The sequence below is a fragment of the Paralichthys olivaceus genome, chromosome 2, assembly GCF_024713975.1.
Source record: "Paralichthys olivaceus isolate ysfri-2021 chromosome 2, ASM2471397v2, whole genome shotgun sequence".
NCBI lineage: Eukaryota > Metazoa > Chordata > Actinopteri > Pleuronectiformes > Paralichthyidae > Paralichthys > Paralichthys olivaceus.
This window is the reverse complement of record NC_091094.1, coordinates 25,406,253-25,420,149: the sequence shown is the minus strand read 5'-3', so window position 1 is coordinate 25,420,149 and position 13,897 is coordinate 25,406,253. Positions and strand designations below refer to the sequence as shown.

The 13,897-nt window shown below is 40.6% G+C and overlaps 1 protein-coding gene across 3 annotated transcripts in view; it reads left to right on the top strand.

Annotated features, from left to right (window-relative positions):
* The first annotated feature begins 11,226 nt into the window (after nucleotides 1-11,226).
* Nucleotides 11,227-13,897, top strand: part of klhdc8a (kelch domain containing 8A) — a 48,375-nt gene continuing 45,704 nt past the window's right edge. For 2 of the 3 annotated variants that reach the window (XM_020086564.2, XM_069513274.1), the window contains exon 1: nucleotides 11,227-11,605. The gene's annotated coding sequence lies outside the window, so the exon portion shown is untranslated. The remainder of the gene's footprint in view (nucleotides 11,606-13,897) is intronic. The other variant, XM_069513281.1, reaches the window with a different exon arrangement.

The following is a 13,897-nucleotide window of genomic DNA, read 5'->3' as shown; positions in this document are numbered from 1 at the left end:
CAGAGCTGGTAATGATACCTCCCTTGTCTCACAGCAAACAGAACAGACAGGAAGGAGATTTCACTGACTCTCTAATTCTGATGCAATGTCTTATTCATCACTAGCCTATCGCAGCCTTTGGAGAGTCTCTTCCTCTTCTTTATTTAGTCCCTCCAGGAAAACGTACATCTGAAATGGACTGGAACTGATATTAATTTTTTTCAGGGGCTGACTATCCCTTGGATTGGTGTGTTTTGGTGTAGGATGCCTTTAATGCATGAAAATGACAAAGCTCCTTATGGAAATAGGTGTACGCCAATAGAAACAAATCCCTGGTGTTTCTCTCATGCCTGGTGTTTGATTTGCTCTCATTTTTTTTTAATTCTTTCATCCTCCCGTCTCTGGTACATAGTGTGTACTCCATTCGTCCATGCTCCTCTCTGTTTGTTCTGATAACGAGCATAGAGCACACACGGCCTGCCCACAGAGAGAGTGACAGAGAAACACAGACACAGAGCAGAGAGAGTTGGAGAGTAGAGAGAGAACGCTCTGTTTTCATAGGAGACTCCTTGTGTTCCACTTTTGCCATAATGGGCTATTTGTGTACGACAATCTCACTCCAACACCTCGCCTCTGATGCCTGGTTTATTTTAAACAATGCGGCGATGCTTCCCCAGACGTAATTATGCAAGTATGTGTGTGTGTAAGTGTATTTGTTTTCAGTGTGCGCGCATTCCTGCGTGTGTGTTTCCAAGTATGTGGGAGGCCGACTCTCGTGCCTCTCATTTGTCAGCTCAGCGGGGTTGCTATGGGAACGACAGAGGGCCCACAGAAGTAATGAAGATGCTTTGAATTGTTGCAAGATGACCTTGAAAAATCTGATCTGAAGGCAAGATGCATGGGATGCAATGCTTGCTTATAAACTTGTTTAAAATGGATGATATTATTGCTCTGAGTCACCTATCCCACAAGTCACTGCAATAAAAAGCCTTGCCACTCTACAGACTTGCACTTCCATAAAATGCTCATGAGACAAATCAAATCTTTTTGTTTGGAGCGATTCAATCCTCATCAGATGCTTTCTTCAGATATTCAAGCTACCAGCCCAATCTAAGCCCTGCTTCACACAGAGGAGCACAGCAGATCACCAGAGTGCTGGTATTAACACTCAGCTTTTAATCAGAGGCTGATGGAGTGGCATGGAAGCCAGGTGGAGGCTCTTCCCGGGAAATTAGTGCCATTAACGCACCGAGTAAAGCAGCAGAAATGCACGATAACAGCAGCTGTACTCCCTAATGGAGAGAAACTGTTAATAACTCCCTGTCTGTGTGTCTAAGTGTGCATGAAGGTGTGAACGTGTGTGTGGCATGAGCATGTTCATGTATATATGTGAGCATGTTCAGGTTTGTGTGGGTGTGTTCGTGCATGTGTGCGTGTGTGTGCTGTCAGAGGAAATGAGGAAAAGAGGTCAGAGAGAGAGCAGACCTACTTTGTGAGATTCCTGCGTGTGTTAATGTCAAGCAACAACCACTTAACATTGATCCCACCTCCTCATTGTCTAGTTCAGGTTGACCTCTATGACACTGTGGGGTGTGTGTGTGTGTGTGTGTGTGTGTGTGTGTGTGTGTGTGTGTGTGTGTGTGTGTGTGTGTGTGTGTGTGTGTGCGCTTGTGTGTGCATGCACTCTCTACCTCTACACCAATCAACCACAGAAGCGATATTGATTGCGCTGCACTCTGCTCACCTTTCCACTTGTTTACTTGTTTTCATGATTAGCATGGCCCCCAACAAGATGAAGCTCATCATGACTGCTTTCCATTGGAAATTAGTGGTGGTAGGTGGGGCCGTCCAGTAGGAAGGTAAGGAGCAATGTGATGGAAAGAGAGGAGACAAGGCGATGAGGAAATGAGGAGATGAGGGGATGATGGAAGGAGGTGTGGAATGCCAAAATAGGTTGTGCTCAGTATTGTGAGGATTACAGCTACATCCTCATCCACCGGTGCAGTGCAAGGGATGGTTTCCTGATGTGCCAGTGCCTTTCAAAATTAAATATCCAGCACTCATAAGAAAACAGATGCTTACTTGTATCAGGTAATTCAGTATGTATGTAACCAAGGTTAAATTTACTTGGTGTGAATAAAGCAAACTCAAAAAAGGCTTTTAGATAGATTTGGAAGCTGCTGATTATGTAAACGTTTGGTAAATACATGGCTCTAATGATCCATCAAAAGATTAAATTTGGTGTAAAGGGCTGGACTAAATAGTTTAAGGGATAGTGATGATGATATGTTTTAAACATTTTTTCTCAAACCAAAACACTAGAACAAGCCTGCAATTGAATGGATCATGTTTCTTTATCCACAGATAACTAACAAACTTAACCAAACTTTCAGAAAATGGAAAAGGAAAGTGTGATGTAATGTGTGTTTCAATCTACTACTGTTATGGGACAACTAGGAGTAAGGTCCATTCTGTCAAGATTTGATCAAGAACACTGCAACTCAGCCAAGTGTCACAACATCTTTAATGTTGTAGAGAACATGTTTTACAGCATTTTATATGCAAAAACTCAAAACACAAAATGTGTATGTACATTAGTGTGTCTGCTCTAGCATAAGCTGCAAACATAAGCATGTCTGACATTACCAACAACAGAAGTAACCCAGCATTACTTTCAAGGCCAGATATGCTACATTATTTGGTTAGCTTAAAGGATACTTTAAGCCCTGTGAACTTAACAACTTACTTGTTAACCGGCTAATAGTGGCTGCTATTGTATTGACAGGCATTGAAGTATTGCAGAGTTTATATGAAATTACACCTGAGTGAATCAGTGGTGCAGTTCTTTGTCAGAATCCTGGTGCATGTGGTGGACAGGGTGGTCTGTGGTCTGTCGGTGAAATATTGTCTAATTGTTTATCTTCACTGTCTGTAATGTAATCACTTTTTCTCTTATTAACTTTTGCTTTTAAGATACAATAATACAGTGCCTGTTCTGAACCTGCCTGTATGGAATGGGCTGTTTGCTTGACTTGTGGTGATGACTGTTGCAGCTTTCTTTCGGAAACTGCAGAAGTAACTTGCAGTAATTAAGCAAAGGCAAATAAAGACAATTGCTGGACTCAGTCCACAGAACTCTGAAGCTGCACACTCACTGCTGCAAAAAGAGCTGTTCATCTGTTTATTCCAATTTCAGTGAAGTTCGACTCAGCAGAACATATCCCTTGTTCAAATTGCACCAAATGCGACACAGCTGTAGACAGACGGAGATTTCTGGAGTTACAATAGGTTTAGTCGATAAAAAACGTACATGTTTTTCATTGTGCACTTATAGAATGTAGATTCCTCTATATGTCATTCAATTCCTTAAATTGACAGAAATGTTACCAGGGACATGGCTCTGCTGTCATTAATGGCCGTGTTATTTTGTTGAAAAATGTTAAGACGACTATTCAGAATTCATTTACCTAAGACACCTTGCCATTGTTTGTTTGTACAATTAAAACACATTCATGCTGGAAAATACTACAAATTGAGTTCAGTCTGCAAAATATTCACAGTTTTCTTTCTGTTTTGCTCTTAAAGTGTAAAATCATTACTTCTTGTGGGTAGACAAGAGACCTGATATCACACATTTGAATTGGACAAGCAGGATGGTGAATTTATTACATGTCATTCAGTAGTAATGGGACACTCCAGGCTGATATTAAATTTTCATACAATAATCTTGCCTTGTCCAGCACCAGCAGAGACTGGTGGTGGTTACAAGGTGCATGTTGAATTGGGTATTTAAGATTGCGTCAGCCCCTCACAGATTTTCACATACAGCTTATTCTCCCAAAACAATGTAGTATCACAGGCATTTACTGTACTACATTAAACAAATTGTTTTAGCTACATTAGCTTTTGTATTTCCTGACAGCATTGTAATTATTTTGTCACACATACAGGGTGTCATCCAGAAAAGGGTGCATGGCTCACACAGAGCTGTATGCAGTGACATGTCCAGTCTGAACCGTCCAGTCCCTTAAGATTGGTGCAAAGAGAAAGTGGGTTGTGCTTTGATGCATTTCCAGGCTTGGGAGAAAAAATGAGATAGTGAGAGGTTGGGAAAGCTTCAACTGCATCTCACTGTCAAATGTAAGCAACTCTAACTGCCAAGATGATATGAGAACAAAACAGAAAGGCACTGATTTACGGCAAGGATTATTTTAACAAATTATAAAAAATAGACTAGAGGATGATGTACCTTTGAATAGTGTCCTTACAATTCCTTCTTGCTAATGCAAGAAGAACACATGGTTGTTGGTGAATACGGGTCAACTGCAATGAAGCTTGGCTGGATGTCCTCACAGACGGCATGGCTTTTCAATGTCCATCATACAATGTCCAACTGTTACTTCAGTACCAGCAGCTGATGCTGAAAAACAAATATTTCATCCTGAAAAAGACAATAGGTGTTACGAAGCCCATTCTAGGTATTATCAAGGTATTGGGATTGGCTACGATAACCCCAGTGTAATGTAGATGAATATATTTCCCTTTTTTACACTATTTAAATTGTGCATCATAAATGATAGCGCTGACAATCATTGCTTTCAACAACTTGGGATTACAAATACAGTATAATGTTGTCCATGATCAGTGAGCACTACATATTTGAAGTAGACCATCAGCAGCTGGATGACTTGAGGATCAACTCCCAATCTTCAGCTTGAAGACTTTTTTTTTTTGTTTTAAATATTTTTGTCCTAAATACTTTCTCCATTCCTTGTCTGCATTCAACAACCTCAATGGACGACCACATCTTGCCTCAAAAAGTTGCAGAAAGAAATGTAATTCTATCCATCAGACTCTCGATGAATGATAATGTTGCTCAGTGCTTACTGGATGTGTATGTAAGCCACTGCTACTACTTAGCTGTAAATCAAATAATAATAAAATGTGATACTATGCTTCACTGTGCTCACAGCTTGTTTCCACTTCCCCCAGGTGGCCAAATAAATCAGGCGTTACACCACCGTTTGAATGATGTAGATGTTATATCATTTCACTGTTGTAGCAGTTATGATGGATGAGTTCTGACACTGTTTGCTGACTCTTATCATCTTGTAGGAACAGCTGAAATCTCTTCATATGAAATCTGAAAGAGGTATAGACTCGGAAGGCTGCTGTGTAATGGAGGACATCAGATCCCATTGTGCTGAGACTATCAGTCTTCACAGGGACAACCAGAACAAACTGTCAAATGACTTTCTCAAGTTGGAATGGAAGAAAAGCGGTTTGACTCAAACCTGAAGGTCATAACTGAGGAATTTCATCTTTGTTTCATTTCTGCCTGACACAGACTGGTTACTCTTGTAAATTCTAGTCTTGCTTTGCATCCATGTACACTTTTTTAAACTTCAAAGGTTTCTTTTGAAAAGCAACCTTTGGTGCCCCCCCCCCCCCCCCCGCCCCATAACAAATTTCCATACAAAAGTCTCCTAGCACACAACGCTACACTACACTGACTCTCTTCACAGACGGAGCTCCACTGGATGATTGAAGTCGAGCTCTCCTGAATTTCCTCGCCTCGGCTGCGTGATCAAAGTGGATGAAGGCAGGCGGTTAGCGAGACGGGCCCAGAAGTGAAGCTCTGCCCGGGGCTCACTCGTCTCTGTGCATGGGGAAGACTTTTCTGCCGTGTAGCCTTCACTCATCAGAATATGCATTGTCTTAAGTTCACACATTGTGTCCCATCTTACTGGTCTTACTGACTAGCTGAACTTTCAATAGATAATGCAATATTGCACTGAGAGATAATGTTTAATGAATGTGTCTTTAATAAATGTCTGAGGTCAATAAATTATTAGAGTAGTTTGAAATGTAAAAAGTAATGCACACTCCTGATAGCACAACTTTAACAGCCTCCATATTTCAGTTTTCAGTTTTCAGACAGATTTTGGAACCAGGCAGCTGGTAATTGCTTCCAAACTGCCATGTTAGCTGTTACCTGCTCACATTGGGTTCCAGTTGATCCCAAAGGTGTTGGATGGGGTTGGTAGGCACAGGTTATTCATACTACTTCATGTAAAACTAGGAAAACATTTTCTTTTGTGCATGGAGGACTTGTCCCAATGAAACATGACAGGGCCTTCTTCCAAACTGAGTTGGAGGCACACTCTAATAAAGTGACAGTATTGCTGTAGTGCTAAAAGAATATTGTGATATCCTGGGAAATATGCTTCCCTTTCATGCAAAGTAGCAGTATATGTGAAAGTCATCTCAGTGCATAAGGTAATGAGGTGATTGCTCTAGCTTAGCATAAAGACTGAAAGTAGGGACAAGTTGCTACACCCCTGGAAGACACTTTTTTGCTCACACAACAGACCAAGAAAATGTTATGTTTTTCTTATCAAACTTTCTAAAGCAAAAAAAGCCCAGTCTGGTCAGATTGGCCAACTGGCACTTTCTGTTGTGATTGGACAGCTTGTTCTGGCACATGTAGAAAATACTCGTTGCCCTCTGCTCTAGCACTATCTGGTGTTGTTAGGGGGTGTGCCAGACTAGCTGCTATGGGGACCATGACATGACAATGCGGAGAAAACACTTCAGAACATTTTTAAACTTTGCAGACCTTATACCTGAAAAAAATAGAAAACACTAGTGTAATGCAACAAACTGACAAAAGCATCATATGTAAACAACCACTGACATCATTTGGTATATTCTGGGCTTCTGAAAATCAGCCCATATCAGTTGTATTTTGTGGTAGGGGGATTGATCACTTGACCCTTTGTGAGTGTAGAAAGACGAATGGACTTGTGGACAGTTATGGACTGTTAAAAACATGTGTGTGAGAAAGTATTATGAAGCCTCTAAATAACTGAAAGTGCAGAGTGTATGGATACTGTGGTTACAAGTTGTTTTTAATGTATTATTTATATAGGAAATTTGGCTAGATGGCCTACAAAGAGCCTAAAAAAATACACTGCTGCAAAGAAGTATTCCTACTGCTTGGTAAAATGGGTTAGTACCATGAGAACCATTGATCTTATTCTTTTGTTGTGCTATATTGTTACATTTGAAACTTAAATTGGATCAGATAGTTAGGAGAATAATACATTAAAATAGTTCATCTTTCTCTTCCCATTTCTAACTTCTGAAATGACAGCCAGCAACTCACCACTGAACCAATCAGCCAAACACATCAGTTGTAATGTTGGAACTGGTTGTGCCTCAATTCAGGGGCTGCATCTTTTTGGGGCTTTATTTGAAGACCAATTGTGTCACAACTGTGCAACTAGACTGTCCCATTTCAAAGGCTCCTTCAAATGCAGATAACAAATATGTCCCTCCATCTGTGGAAAACAAAGGCTCCAATGTTTGGATCATCCTATGCCCAACTATCCTAAAATGTTAAGGCTTCAGTGACAAAACGTTTTACAAAGAGGTAATGGCACCAGCAAGCGACAAGATGTTCAATGTTTGTGTATCATTCATAAAAACTTTCTCGGCATGTCCAACCTCAGCTCTGTTGCTAGGCAACAGCAACAAGGGTGGGATGAGCTGGTGATGGCAATCAGGGAAAGCCTCTGTAAATCATAAGGTCTCATTTTTAGGGTCTTTGCTGTCCATGAGTGAGCTGGGTAGACCGCGTCCTCTAAAGCATTGCACCCCCTGAATTAAGACACATCATGTATATTTTTCCTGGCAGCCATTTTGAAATGAAATAGTACTGTTACTGATCAAATGAATGATGGCTCTGTGCGTAAACAGATCACATTGCTAATGTCATTATTAACACCAGAGCATTTCAAAATGGCTGAAAACGGTCTATTAAGAGGTCACCAGTTGGTGAGTTGACGTTTTAATATATTCTGTCAAATGAGTTTTCCTCTGTTAAAAGTTTTGCAATTGGTTCAAACAGTCTGAAAAAAACACCCTGGCCCCATTACAGCTCCTGTTGACCTGCTATGAAACAAACCCCTGCAGTAACAGTTCCTGGCAAATCTCATACCTGTGCCAACTGCTGTAGGCTGTGAGCATTGCCAAGTAAAAACTGCTGGCTGCAGATAGTTTGAGTCTCAACTGAATTATAGATGTAGCAGCGGATTTTTTTCCTCCAGACCAATGTTCTGCTCCAAATGAAACATCAGTGATAGAGAGTGATGTGTCGACAAGCCAATTATGTGGCTGACCAACTGTCATCAACAACAATATCAGCACACTGATCTCCGTCTCAGACTCGGAGACTTCAGAGCCCGAAAAAAGCAGAGACAGAAGACGAGAAAATGTGTGGCTCTTAGAAAATAATAATGCTGTTGAAAAGGCATACTGAATGAGCTGCAAAGTACAGATGTTCATGGAGAGAGCAGCGCCACAACTGTGTGTGTGTGTGTGTGTGTGTCCGGAACTAAAAGAGAGAGAATGATGGTGCTGTAATCAGGCTAGGTCCCTGGGGGGCAGAAAGCAGTGCTGACAGCAAGTTGGTACCCATCTTCAGAGCTGGATTTCTGGGCCACATTCCCTCTGTATGGCTTAAAAAATAGAAAGGGAAAGGGGTGAGGGGTGGGCAAGGATTTAGAAGCACAGACAGGAGGCAAAAAATGACCAATTTTAGGAAAATAGGCTGGGCTTGATTTCCTAGAGGCACTGACGGTAACAAAAAAGCTGGACTGTCGATCACACAGAACCATACAGCCTAATTGAAACAGTGTAGACTATGGGTTTTAGAATGATGTGTGTGGGGAAATATTGTGGCCAATACTTACAGGGACAATAAAGTTGAGAAGCGGGATTTGAAGTCATACAAACTTTGTATATACTGTATATATATGATCTTTTTACCTTTTTTGGAAGATTGTTAATCATTGTCATCACTATCTCAAAGTTATAATCTGTCGAATAATGCCAGAAATCTGTCTCTCTATATGAGGGGCTAAAATCTTAAGACTTGTTCATCTTATTGACCTCACGCTTGGCATGTATATTGTTAAGGGCCCAAGGAGGTGCAGTTTTGAATTTGGTGGAATTCGGACATGGGATATGTTCAATATTAATAAACTTTGAATATACAGGGGACCAGTGCTCTACAGCAGCAGCAGCGGCTGAGACTCATCAACGTAAGTGACGTTGTTGATCATGACAACAGCAACGACAACCAATTCTCCAGTTCGGGTTCAGTGTACCGATCAAGCTTCACCAAGTTTGAATAAACAGCTATTTTGGCATTTGTGACGCTCCAGGGTTCTGTAGACTGAATCCTGAAAGTAAGATTTACAAACAAAATAATTCTTATTTCTACTACAGCTTTCTCCATTTCAACAAACAGGCTATTAAAGGAAATCATTTTAAACTAAACACAATTAGCTTTGCACTAGTTGGTCTTAACAGTGGAGTCACTGCTGTTTGGCTTTGACCTCGAAGTTCTTGCTATTGGTTCATGCAGATTATACATGCTCTTACTTTTAAATGCTAAAACCATAGACTGTATATGGCTAAAACACTTAAATATTCTGGTCTTAACTCAAGTTTTACAAGAAATGTAATCGCTGCATTCTGTGGTGGCTGTAACTGAACGCAGCACAATCTGTTCAGAAGACAGTAGCTCTGAGGTTGTACTGGGTACATTTCAGGCATGGGCAGTCTGCCAGTCTGACTTAATTATTTCAGAATGATCAATAAAGTCACTACTATACACACTGTACTGATGCTGGAAGGATTGTACAGCCTTGCTCTGTGAAGGGGACTCTCATTGTAATATAAATTGAACTGCTGGCTGTGTCCTCTATTGTGATGCTGTGGTTCATTTGCTCGCACAGCTGTGCACAAATCATGCAGAGATATGAATAACCAGGTCTCTTATCTGACACGTGGGGGTTTTTGTCAATATGAATAAAACCAAAATGAGTTATAACAGGGACATGAGTGTGTGTGTGTGTGAAGTAGTAGTAACAGATCCGGAATTGAAAATACTTTCATATTAACAAAGGCTCTATTTCATCAAGTCTCCCTTTGAGCCAAATGGAACAGAACTGGAATTCAGCCTCGATTATTGATGTTGACAGTAAAATGCTTCTAATCTCCTAATAGTGCCCAGATAATCATTTAACCTGATTACATTACACCTGGTACGACCATGTGTACCAGTGTCCACAACGGGATCAGATCACTCAGTCCAGCTCACGCTTGCATCCCTAAAGCTGTTGTCTTGGTTTTCATTTGATCTCATCTTCACTGCTGGCCAATGACTGCTAGCCGCCTAACCCTTGGGTGCATTTAGACCGATAGGCTACTTCATGTGGGGTTGATTATAGCGCTGTCGCCTCACAGCAAGAAGGTTCTGGTTTGAACCTGGCGGTCAGCCAGGGTCTTTCTGTGTGTGAGTTTGCATGTTCCCCCTGTGTCTGTGTAGGTTTTCCTAAAGTCCTCCCACAGTCCAAGCACATGCAGCTCAGGATAATTGGAGAATCTAAATTTCCTGTGGGTCTGAATGCTATTGATGGTAATTTGACATGAGAACACGGCAATTTAGCGGGATGTCCTAGTTTTCAGTTTGCTTGTGACGTCAAACATGAAGCAGCGGGGGGAAAACAAAAGGGGAAAGGAGTCAATTTACTTTTTATCCACATTTAAAAAACCCTACATATGCCTGCTAATTGTGGTGTAAAAAGGGTATATAATGGCTCTGTAATACACTGGCTACCAGTTCAAACTAATGCCCACCTCTCACACAATGTCAACTAGGATTGGCTCCAACCCCCCACCACTAAAATGATAATAGATAATGTGTGGATGGGATGTCATGTGGTCAAGATCCAGGCTGGTGTAAATTGGGTAATTAACTTGAATCTACCTGTGCTTTTCCTTGATATTTGAGTGTTGAGCACTGTCAAATAAATAAGAATGCATTTTTTAAAATATGATTATAATAATGATTAAATATTAGGATGAAAATGTAATTCTTATATTGTGTTTATCTACACACTATACATATTCTTAAGTATATATACTACATGTATGCAGTGTAGGCCCTGGTGTGGTTTCTAAAACACCAGATCACACAGATGTGCTTTGTTTCTTCTTCTGTAGATCAGATGAAGATTATGTACATGGAGATTTTATTTTTCAACCTAATTTAATGTAAATCTGTCTCTCCTCCTTGGATATGTTTAATTTTTAAAACACTCCTTGGCACTTTAACTTCAAATTCACCGAGAGACCGAAAAACACCCACTTCAACACACAACATATCGTTATTATAAATACATGAAGTAGTGTGAGTGGGCTCCTCTTCACCAAATGTAGGTTATCACAACACCCAGGCTCTCCCCGGATCGTACCATCGCAGGGATGGACGGTAACTTGTGTGAGGAAGAGCCGGAGAACAATCCTTCATCCGTGACCCACATCATGGCGATGCACGAGGCTCTGTGAGCAGGAGCCCCGCCGTGTTCACAGCTCCTCTCCCCGGCTCGGGGGCTCAACGTGCGGCGGACGCTCCTCGCGGCGAGCCTCGCCTCCCATCGTCCCCCGGATCCGCTTCAACCTCCTCTCCTCTCTCCATCCTTCCTCCAGAGAAAAGGAGAAGGGGAAGACGAAGCGGCGCACGCCGAGAGCGGGGGCGACAGGACCGGGGAAAGTAAGTGGCTGGAGACGGGAGGTTGGTGCTGGTGTGCGGCTCTGCGGTTTTCACGACTCCTGGTTCAGTTTAAAAGTAAAGCTCGTACTCGAGCTAGCTGTATTTCGTTACTCGTTACACGAGGCTGCATAGTAATAGAAAGTAAATGTGTTGTTCTCCAACTTCAGCTCGTTGTTGAGACACAGTCAAGCTACGGCTGTGTTATTGTGGGCTACTAGTAAAAGTGTTTTTGTCATTGCTAACTGTGGTCTTCATTAAAACATGTGTCCAAGCCTTTACAGGATTATTATACAATATAAACAACACTTTTTAAATTTGACCTTGTATGACAATTGACTACCTTGAAGGGTCCATTGTATATTCAAATCAAATCAAATCAAATCCAATTTTATTTGTATAGCCCAAATTCACAAAACACATTTTGCCTCAGAGGGCTTTACAATCTGTACAGGGAGTGACACCCTCTGTCCTTAGACCCTCGGCTCCAGTGAGGAACAACTTGCCCACAAAAAAACCCTTTGAACAGGGAAAAGAAGGTGGAAGAAACCTCAGGGAGCCACAGAGGAGGGACAGACGTGCAACGGATGTCACGTGTACAGAACTAAGCAACAGAAACATATTGTACAATTACAATGAAAGACAATGATGACAGTAGCAGTGGTTAGCAGTGGTGGTAATAGCTATAGTGGTGGGTTATAACAATGCTACAATAGTATACAAGTTAATATTAATCACAGAATTATGAATAATAATAATAATAACAAGAGTGGATGTCAGGCAGGGCAATGGCAGTAGTGGCAACCACGATCCATGACCTGGGAGCAGCCAGATAAAAAAATATTATCCATGTAATCATGTAATATTACCTCCAATGTGGTCTGAAGATGAACGCGTTAGAATGGTGATTAATTAAAGATGTTAGCAATAGAGACTGACAGGGATTTTCAGGAGCAATACCAATATTAGGGAGTAAAACATTTCCTAACCCCATAACCACAAAACACTGTTTACCTCAGCAATCTGTAGAAGTTTTGTCAGACTGTGTCCTGTCCCTCAACATTAGTACAGAAAAACTATGGAGAGAAACCACAATTAACACTGAAACCTCACAAGTGAGCGATCCCTCATGTCAAACATGAATGGTGTATCACTGTTAATCAAAACCTAACAACAAAGAAATGTAATTGATGTTTTATATTTTAAAATGTATTATTAATAACTAGAAATAAGGAAACATAAAAGGAACGTGTTAATGTTAATATAAATGCACATCTTTTCTGCATTGTTCAATCTGTGGAATAAAAGTTACAAACTAAGAAACCCCAATACAATGTCAGCTAAAGGATTCTATAGTCAGAGTCACACCATGATAAATTGGTCGGCCTCTAATTAACAATATCTTATGATAACAATGTGTTTTTTAGCTAAAACTACATGTCGATATTGATATAAATGGAGTTGGCAAAATATTATGAACATTTATCAAGACAAAACTACACATTTTAACAGCACCTTGAAGTAAATAACGCATAATAATCTTTTAGTAGGCAGGGTTAATTGCAGGACTAGAAATAGAATACTTTTAATTTGTTCTTCCTCAGAAAGCTCATGTTTGAATATTTGTGGATTGTTTATATCATTTGTCATTGTTGAAAAGGTTTTTAAACTCCTTCCCTAGCCCATGGCATAGTGATTGATGATGATGGATCTATTGTTACAGTCCCCATGACATTAATGACAGTGACTATAAAGACCATCCAGGCCTTATCTGAAAGGTCACTTACTTTGTATGCACCAGTCTGTCTTCAGTCTGTCTAGGTTCAGGCCGGGCACAGATGTACAGGAGCAGGAATGACATTTCTTTTTTCTTGGCTTCTCCCTGGGGGGGAATGTCACTTTCTTCTACATTCACTCTTTCCTCAAAAGTTTGAAAACTCTCAACTTACAATGACACAGCAATATAAGTGCTTCAGTGGTCCACATCAGCTAAACTTTCCTCAATGTCCAAACTGTTGTTTGGGTGGAACAATGTGTCAGTGATATTTGGTAAAGTGAGCTAACGTTTTGCATAGAATTTCAATTAAATGCAGTTTTATAATTAACAGCTGAGTTATGATTGTGACTACCTGATTATAAGTCAAATATTTGTGCTCTGTTGGTCTCTGCTGACTTCTAAGGAAAAGAAAAACATTGACTAGATGTTTGACATTATTGATTTAGCCTGTTGCTGTTGTTCAGTGCTGTGTAATAGTAGCACAGGGGATTTATCAGTTTTTTTGATTCGTTTTTTTT